The 10,404-nt window shown below is 41.4% G+C and overlaps 1 pseudogene; it reads right to left on the reverse strand.

Moving 5' to 3' along the window:
• Nucleotides 1-2,641: 2,641 nt before the first annotated feature.
• Nucleotides 2,642-3,496, reverse strand: LOC149182124 (cyclin-dependent kinase B1-1 pseudogene; annotated as a pseudogene).
• Nucleotides 3,497-10,404: the final 6,908 nt, after the last annotated feature.

The raw sequence follows: 10,404 nt of genomic DNA on the forward strand, positions 1-10,404 counted from the left end.
ACCGCTAGTAGTCTCTAAGCATCCATGAAGATCCGTGGAGTGTTGTATGCTGCTGTGGAGGCCCATGGCTCTCTATGCACACTCTACATGTGTCAATGCAGACCTCTGGGGGTTATGATCCCATATAGGGAAACCAAACCCAAATGGAAACCACCTATAAACCTGCATATGAGCCAATGCGTTGTTGGAAATACTTGGGGGGGGGGGGTGAATCAATATTCCTTTTCAATTGTTATTTTTGTCAGTTAAATCATTTATATTTAGAACAAAAAATGAACAACAGGAATAAATGATTTTATTAATATAATCTTTACAATAAATCAAGTACAATGTATATAGGGCTCCAACCAATTGCCAAGCACCAACTTGGAATTTTTGTGAGGCTCCAACCTCCAGGGCACCAACCCTGTCTTGTCAAGGCACCAACCTTGGATTTAGGAGCACCAACTCCAAGGACACCAATCCTTCCAATTCTGAGGCACCAACCCCAAGGGCTCCAACCCTCTGCTATATATTGTCTAGATATGTTTGGTAGTTATTTTTTGCTCCCAACATCTTCACTGAATTCTGTCTATCTACACCTTCACTGCTACATCAATGACAGCCTGTCTTCATATGAAGGAGTCTTCACAACTCTTCATATTTCCCTAACAGAGTCTGCAAAGTTACCTCATGATGATTTCAAATAGGCATCATGATCTCCAATAATGTTTCCAAGATTTGTTGAAGCTTTCCAACAAGATATCTGCGCTAAGCCTCAATGTATGCACAAAAGAAATTCTCTGTTTTCAAGCCTCTGTTCTTTACTGTTGTGGTAACTGTTTCAAGCATGACTACTTCTCACTGTTCTTGCTATCGCGATCTCTTACTTCCCAGAACCAAACTCACAAACGCTTCAATGCTGGTGTTGGCTACTGCTCCCTTCAAACGATGTCAGATGAAACTTTATTTTTCCCTTCATAGAATTGTTCTTCAGGTTGCGTTATGTACTTGATTAATTCATCACAGGTCTGAGCCTTTCAAAGATTAACCTAATCAACATAATTGCTTCATCCTTTGGCTTCCTTCTGTCCTGTTGGACCTTCGGAGTCCTTCGGTTCTGTGGGACCTTCGGCTTCCTTCTGTCCTGCTGGACCTTCGACTTCCTTCTATCCTACTGGACCTATGGCTTACTTCTGTCCTTCTGCTTACATCTCTCTCACTCGATCTTCGGCTTCTTTTGTACCTTCATCGTCTGCGAGACCTTTGGCTTCTTGACCTTTCGACTTCTTCTTTCGTTCGCTTGACCTTCCGGCTTCCTCTGTTCCTTCAAGTTCACGAGTTGTGAACTGTTACCTCTTCTCTGTGATAGATGCCTGAGATACGTTACCCATATGGAGGTCCCACATGCCACGTCATCACCTTTAATCGCAATCGCAACTTCCGGAGGTCTTCTCATAACATAGTCGATCCCCTACAGCCAACGGAGTGGATGCGATATGATCTTAAGTAGTTGTTAATAAACCGTCGGGTCCACAACCTTATCGCAATCGACGGTTTGCGGGACTTCGACTGGCACATGGATTAAAAACGGCCTTAACCCTCGCAGTTGACTATGATCTAAGGGTTGACTATGAGATCGACGGCTAGGATTGAGTGTGGGGCTTCAACCACGATCAAGGAAGTCCGTACTTTCCTACCCCCTCTCTTCCGATAGCTGTTTCTCCTGTGACTTCTCTTCACTCTTCCGCTCTTTGTTCTTTTGATAACACTTACCCTGCTTCTCTTACTCCGATGACTAGTTTCTTTGATGGCCTTCGATAAACTCTTCATCTTACTCTTTGGCTTCTTGCTTCTGTTGCTTTACTGGATCTACTGCGTCATTTGCTGTTCAATTGACCTCATGCGTCATTTGCTGTTCAATTGACGTCTTGCATCATTTGCTGTTCAATTGACCTCCTTCTGTTCAATCCACTTGGGTCATCCATCTCATCATATCATCATATATCAAACTTTCATCCCTATGAGCATTATGATCAATGGGCATCAATGGGCAATCATGTATCAAAGAATTTGCCATCACAAACACTGCTATATTGACATCAATGACAACCTAGATTAACAATCTCCCCCTTTGTCATTGATGGCAATATTATTCTTCTCTCCCCCTTTGACATCAATGGCAAAATTCTTCTTCTCTCCCCCTTTGACATCAATGGAAAAGGAGTGCACAAGGACTCCCCCTGTCAAACTGCTTTTGTTCTTTATGAATAGTATATTTTTATGGGTATGTTACTCCCCTTGTCGTGGTGCTCTTCTTTTTACTCAATATAGAAGGATTGCTGCCTCATCATCAACTAGCACATTATCCCCTCTTCATGTCTCAGAACTTCTTCATAATGCTTTCAACAATGCTTAAAGATTCTCCATTTCAATGCTTCCAAATAGGCTCCAAATAGCCATACACCAAATGTTCAAGTCCAAGTTTTTATGCTTCTGCAATCCGAATTTTGTTGTCTTCATAGTAAGAATTAAGGAGTCTTTATAGTCTAAATCAAGAGAAGATGCCACTAAAATTGTCATTCTTGCTATCTTTCTTCAAATCAGGATTCCTTCAAAGCATCAAACCATATTTTCTTTCACATGTTCATGTAGTTTCAAGCTAGTACATCAGTTTCAATAACAAATTGAAAGCATCATCATCTAAATCCGGGACTTCGGTTCTGAGATCACAGGGCTCCCATTGAGGAAAAGGATGCCAATAACTGAGTTGTGAAACTCCCGGCCAAACTTCTTCATTTGGAGTTCCAAGCAAGCTGAAGATCACCTGAAGAATCTCGAAATCATTCCATCCCACAAAGAGAGGCTCCCTTCTATACAATTCAGCAAAAATGCAGCCGACATTCCACATGTCAACAGAAAGACAGTAGGTATCCTGACCCAAGAGCAGTTCGGGAGATACGTACCAACGCACCCCTACCCTCTTCGTATAAGCCTTGCTAGATAAATCGGTAGCTCTTCCCAGACAAAACCTTGCGATTTTCAGTGACACAAATTCCCCGTCCTCCATTTCTATCCATATAGCTTTAGGATTCAGGCTTCTGTGCATGACGCCATGGCTGTGCATAGAAGCAACGCCTTTCACAAGCTCGTACATAATTTTCTTGATAACCAGGGGCGGTATTGTGAGCGACCGCGTCTGATATCTGTTGATAAATAAAAAAAGATTCGACTTCATATCATCAAATACTATATGAAGGCGAAATTGGCCGTGTCGACTCTTTCAGCATTCCACATCTCACAACTTGACGATGTTGCAGGCGCTATTGGACAACATCCGTAAAATTGATATCTCTCTGATGGAAGTGGGGGGAATTCCTTCCGTAAAATGTGTGTAAGCGACCTTGAGAGTCACCTCCTCCCCTGTTTCTGGCATTATGCCCTTATAAATCCTTCCTTCCAGATCTTCCTCTAACAACTGATACCTCATATACTTCGAAATCGTATCAAGGTTCATGTTACTACTACAAAATTGAAAACTATAAGTTGACTTTCCCTTCAAACAAAGCTTCTATTATTGTCCTTGATTTACCTATTCTCACATTGTATCCCTGAGTCGAGACATTCAACTTCTGTAATACCAAAAACATAGTTATTAGCCCTATTTCTCTAGCATTGGATGGCCTTCTCTGCTGCTCCAATTTCTGCTTAGTGATCAAGTGGAAAACATCTTCAACAACAGTCCAAAGAATGGTTACAAGATCATGTTATTCAATGTAGTGCTCATGAGAAATGATCTTTATCAAAGGATGATTGTTAATATAGCTCAACGAGGATTTCATAAGGACCCTTTCATGAATAGCTTCTGCAATAATGATCAAGAATCACAAGCTCCCCCTAACTGTATGCATGATCTCTTTTTGGTAGAATCCCATCATCAAACACTTGAAATATCAAGAATATCTTCATCAAGTCAACAACATGTGTTGTTGGCTGAGGGTTCATGAGATTTTCAGAGTGTATTTGCTTTCTTCTCCATACTTGTGTAACTTTCTTTTCTGGCATGGTTCTAGCTTGAGAAGGTGCCCAAATCAAGTTACAATTACGTGCCATATGACCAATGTTATGACACTTGAAGCATTCTATGTTATTCATGAATAAGAATTCATGAATTCTTCTTGCGAAATTGCTTCTCGGAGATTGACGGGGATCATTAGAAGCCCTACAATCTTTTGCCATGTGTCCAAAGTTTGTACAAGAATAACAATAACCAAGAAATAAACTTTGGTACCTGGGAGATGGACATTTCCTTGATGTACTTCTGAAGCCTTTCTGCCTTGAGATCCTTTGATGATAATTATTGCTTCTCGCATCCTTGATAACATTTACATTTCTTCTTGGAAATGGACTTCCTTCATTAACGCCTTGACTTTTATCTTTACCTTTGCTGAAATTGGGAGCATCAAAATTTCCTTATGACTTCCTCATATCCTTGTTGTTTGAAGCATTATCATTCTTGCTTGAGGATTCACCCGCATACCCGAGACCTGATTTATCAAATGGACATCTTTGATCGCTGAGCATGTCATCCAAGGCTTGAGAGATCTTCGAGGTTTTGTCCATCCCTTCAACCTTTTTCCTAAGGGAGACAATCTCTTCTTCCAATTTTTCGCAATCATTATTCTCCTTAGCAAGTTGTTTCTCAATCTCTTCCTTAATACGTATTGCTTCATTTGCTTCTAATTTAAGGGAGATGATATTTGACTTCATTTTGAAGATTTCTTCATTTTCCTTTGCTAGACTACTCTCCATTTCTTCCTTGATCCTTGTAGCTTTACGTTTTTCGGCCTTGAGAAGGTTGATATTAGATTTTAATTTGAAGATTTCTCCATCCTTTGCTTTTAGTTGACATATCATGGTGTTTCTCTCCTTTTCTGCTTCATCAACCTGTCCTTCTATGATTGCCAATGCTTCCATTATCTTCTCAGCTCCTTGTGCTAACTTTCTTGCTTCTTGTAGTTGAGATTTGAGAGAGGAGACCTCTACCTTGTACTGACCAATCTCTTCTTCAAGTTTGTTCAAGCTCTTGTGCCTTTGTTCAAGTTGACTTGACAAGGTATCTTCCCGTTTCTTTGCTTTATCCAATTGATTTGTTATGGATATGACTTCTTCATGAGGCTTTCTTTTGCTTTGATGAAATTCATTCTTAAGCTTGGCAAGCTCTTCATCTCTTTCTTGTACTTGAAGCTTGACAAGGTCAACTTTCTTCCTTGTTTGGTCTTGGTCACCAGCTAGTGCTTTCTTATTAAGTTCCTTGTTTTCTTTTTTCAAATTGATAATCTCTTCCATGGCAGCCATAAGTTTAGTGAGGAGATCTTATACAAAGTCTTTTTCATTCCCTTCATTTTCTAGGTCTTGTTTAGCCTTGATGTTATCAATCTTATCTTCAGCGTCCTTGTTGTGCTCTGGATTTTCTTCTTGTTTTCCATCATTTTCTTAACTAGAGATCATTGTAAATGCTCCTTTTGAGTGAATATCATGAAGTTTGTCTCATATACTGTTGGGTTGTGTTATATTCTTTCCACGACTAGCCCACGTAGTTAACCGGGGGGTTAGAAGAGGGGCGGAGCCCCCCTTCGTTGCGCTGATTGTGTAGTGGGGGGGCGGTCACAGGGGGTTTGAGGCGTACCCGTAACCCCACTTTATGGGGTTCGGGGTAGCGCCTCGGAAAATTTTGGTTTTGGACCCTATGTTAGGATGGGCAAACCCACCTATGGTTTTGTGCATGCTTTTCGCACATGTTTTTGGACGCGATGGTTTTCGGTCCATGGTATTGGATGTGATGGTTTTCGGTCCATGGTATTGGATGCTTCGGCATGTATAAATATTTATTATAACATTGAAAGGAACATAAAAAAAAATCAAGCTGGTAGTCCTGGTTTTGGGATCCAGGGGAAAATCTCTGTGTATATGTGTTTTATGTGTTATGTTCTCGCATTGATTATTTTCTATGTTTTAGAATTCGTATGCAGGTAATTTCTGTACGGGGTTAAAACCTACATTTTGTATCAGAGCAATTTTGGCTTCAAGGGGACGCCTTTGTCGCTGAGGGGTTTCGCTCGGGCCTGTGGTAGACCCTGTTTAGTGGGAGATCTGCGAGATCGATTCTAGTGGTGAAAGAAGATGACGAGCAGTGGAAAGATAGAGATCGAGAAATTTAATGGTCAGAGTTTTGAGTTGTGGAAACTCAAGATGGAGGATATGTTGGTGGATAAAGATCAGTGGATCGCAGTAGATCCGGGTACTAAACCAACAGGAGTGTCCGATGAAGAATGGAAGAAGTTGGATCGGAAGGCAAAGAGCACAATACGATTGTGTGTCTCAGATTCAGTATTGCTGAATGTATCAGGGGAAGCTACGACGAAGGCTTTGTGGGATAAGTTAGGGACTTTGTACCAATCTAAGTCTCTGGTGAATAAACTGTTCCTGCGGAAAAAGATGTATAACCTAAGGATGAAAGATGGAGACTCGGTGACAGAGCATCTGAACGCATTTAATACTGTGGTAAGTCAGTTAGCATCTGTTGATATTAAAATTTCAGATGAAGATAAGTGCATTAGTTTGTTGTGTTCTCTACCAGATTCGTGGGATAGTCTGGTTATTGCAATAGGTAGCAATGCAACTGCCTTGCAGTTTGATAAAATAGTCTCATCCTTGCTGATGGAGGAGATGAGACGGAAAAATATGGAGAGCCAGAATGGTGATGCCTTGTCTGTACGAGGACGGTCCGAGAATAGAAACAAAAATAAGTCATCGAGTGGGAGATCTAAATCTAGAGGGAGATCTAAATCTCCAAGAAAACCTGTAAAGGTGGTGTGCTGGAAATGCGAAAAGGAAGGGCACTACAAAAGGGACATTAAATCTAAAGCTCCTGATAAAGGAAAGGGATTTGATGATGCTCCTTCTGCAGAGGCGAAAACCACCTCAGATGAAGGTGGGGATGTGTACATGGCTTCTTCAAGTACACATGTAGATCATGAGGCATGGTTGATTGACTCAGGTGCATCCTTTCACTTCACTCCCCATAGAGAGTGGTTCTGTGAGTATGATAAATACGATGGTGGTGATGTCTTCTTAGGGGATGATAGGAAGGCTAGAATCATTGGTCACAGAAAAATAAAGTTGAAGTTGCAAGGTGGAAGGGTTAGAACACTTCCGGGTGTTCTGCATATTCCTGCATTGGTCAGAAATATGATTTCTGTAAGCAAGCTGGATGATGCAGGTGTAAAAACAGTGTTCGAGAAGGATACCTGCAAAATGGTTCGGGGAGCACTGGTATTGATGTGGGGAGTTCGAATTGGAACTTTGTACAAGCTGTAAGGTAGCACTGTTATTGATGGGTGCAACAGTTCTGTGGTTCTTGAAAGTGGAGCAGAAAATCTAGTGGTCTTTGGAGAGAAGACCATGTTGTGGCATCAAAGGCTTGGACATATTGGAGAGAAGGGCCTTCAAATACTTCATGGTAAAGGTATGGTAGAAGGTATGAGTAATAGCTCTCTGGATTTTGATTTCTGTGAAAATTGTGTATATGGGAAGCAAAATCGGGTGAGTTTCCCCTCTGGTAGTAAGCGGGTGAAACAATGATGTGTTTGGACCTGTGAAGGTTCCATCACTGGGTAAGTTTGTGTACTATGTATCATTTATAGATTACTTCTCAAAGAATACATGGATATATTTCCTTAAGAAGAAATTTGAAGCCTTTGACAGGTTTAAATAATTTAAGGCTCTCGTGGAAAATTAGACAAAGAAGAAGATAAAGGCGCTGAGGACAGATAATGGTGGAGAGTTTTGCAGCAAGGAATTTGAAGAATTCTGTAAGAAGTGTGGTATAGCATGATAGAAGACTACTCCATATACACCTCAGCAAAATGGAGTTGTAGAAAGAATGAATAAGACGTTGATGGAAAGGGCAAGAAGCATGCTCAATGGTGCCAGGTTAGGACATGAATTCTGGGCAGAGGCGGTGGATACTGCATGTTACCTGGTTAACAGGTCACCTTCATCAACGTTGGAGGATAAGACTCCACAAGAGGTATGGACTGGTAAGAAACCCTCTCTTTCACATCTGAGGGTATTTGGATGTGATGCATATGTACATGTTCCAAAGGAGAAACGAACCAAGTTGGATAGTAAATCTGAAACGTGCATCTTTATTGGGTATAAGGATGGTTTAAAGGGTTATAAGATTTGGAACCCAGTCACACGGAAGGTTGTGTACAGCCGAGATGTGGTGTTCAGAGAGTTAAAAGATGTTATTAAACATGAAGTCCAACCAAAGGAACCTGAGAAGATAGAGTTTGAGCTTAAGGAGGAAGAATCAGACTCTATAACAGAGGATGAATCAGAAGTTGAAGAGCCACAAACTCTGGGTGTGAGAAGATCAGTTCGAGAAAGAAGGCAGCCAGAAAGGTATAGTCCATCTGCATTCTGTTCAAATTTTTCTTTATCTATTACTAATGATGATCCCAGAACTATGAAGGAAGCAGTAGATTTAGAGGATGACAAACTCTAGAAAGAGGCCATGGTTGATGAAATGGCATCTTTGCACAAAAATGAGGTTTGGGATCTGGTGGAGTTGCCGGCTGGAAGGAAACCCATTGGCAGCAAATGGGTGTTCAAGAAGAAGACAAATGCAGAAGGAAAGGTGGAGAAATACAAAGCTCGGTTAGTAGCAAAAGGTTATTCCCAGGTGTCGGGAATTGATTTTGGTGATATTTTTTCTCCTGTTGCCAAGGTAACTTCTATTATATTACTTTTATCTGTTGCTGCTTCTTTTGATTTTGAGGTAGAACAAATGGATGTGAAGACAACATTTCTTCACGGGGATCTGAAAGAGGAAATATACATGAAGAAACCTGAAGGCTTTGTGGTGAAGGGTAAGAAATAACTGATATGCAAGTTAAATAAGTCTCTGTATGGGTTAAAACAATCACCAAGGATGTGGTATCAGAAATTTGATACATTTATACGGGGACTTGGCTTCACCAGAAGCAAAGGAGATCACTGTGTGTATTTTAAATTAATTGGTGACCGTGTTATTTATCTGGTCTTGTATGTGGATGATATGTTGCTGGTTGGAAATGACAAAGAAATTATCCAGGATTTGAAGACCCAATTGTCCTCCAAATTCGACATGAAAGACCTTGGTGCTGCAAACTATATTTTGGGCATGGAAATTAAAAGAGATTGGGCAAAGAGGAAGCTCTGGTTAAACCAGAGGAAGTATGTCGAGACAATACTGCAGAGGTTTAATATGTAGGATAGTAAACCAATGAAGGTTCCTATTCCTGTAGGTGTGAGGTTATCTGCTGAACAGTGTCCCAAGACATAAGAAGAGGAAGAGGACATGTCCTGTGTTCCATATGCAAGTGCAGTCGGTATCCTGATGTATGCAATGGTCTGTACTAGCCCAGACATTACACATGCAGTGGGAGTATTGAGCAGGTTTATGTCAAAACCAGGGAAGGAGCACTGGACAGCAGTGAAGCAGGTTTTCAGGTATTTGCGTGGCACTAGTGATTATGGTTTGTGCTACCAAGGAAGATCAGGATTGGAAAGAATGTTGGATATTCGTGGCTTTGTTGATGTAGACTGGGCTGGAGATCTAGATCAGAGAAGATCTACAAGTGGGTATGTGTTTAACCTATTTGGAGGTGCAGTCAGTTGGATGAGTAAGAAACAATCTGTAGTGGCACTATCAACTACAGAGGCAGAATACATGGCAGCCACTCATGCAAGCAAGGAAGCAGTTTGGTTGCAGAGATTGTGTTCAAGTATGGGGTTAGTACAGGGAGCTATAAGGATAGAATATGACATCCAAAGTGCAATTTTCTTGGCAAAGAACCCCGCATATCATTCAAAGACAAAGCACATTGATGTTCAGTATCACTTTGTGAGGGATATGATAGAAGACAAAAAGGTGTTGCTGGTAAAGGTGGACACTTTGAAGAATACTGTAGATGCATTGACAAAATCTATGAGCTCTAAGAAGTTCTCTTGGTGTAGAGAGACAATGGGCGTTTCAGGGCTGGAAAAATGACTAAGCTCTCTTGTGGCCCCCTGTGGAAAGAAAACAACAAGTGGGAGAATGTTGGGTTGTGTTATATTCTTTCCACAACTAGCCCACATAGTTAACCAGGGGGTTAGAGGGGGGCGGAGCCCCCCTTCGTTGCGCCGATTGTGTAGCGGGGGGGGGGCGAGGGTCACAGGGGGTTTGAGGCGTACTCGTAACCCCACTTTATGGGGTCCGGGGCAGCACCCTAGAAAATTTTGGTTTTGGACCCTATGTTAGGATGGGCGGACCCACCTATGGTTTTGTGCATGATTTTTGCATATGTTTTTGGACGCGATGGTTTTCGGTCCATG

This window comes from Pinus tabuliformis, chromosome 3_2 (genome assembly GCF_031772625.1).
Source record: "Pinus tabuliformis cultivar Carrire ecotype Pingquan chromosome 3_2, CPIR1, whole genome shotgun sequence".
Classification (NCBI taxonomy): domain Eukaryota; kingdom Viridiplantae; phylum Streptophyta; class Pinopsida; order Pinales; family Pinaceae; genus Pinus; species Pinus tabuliformis.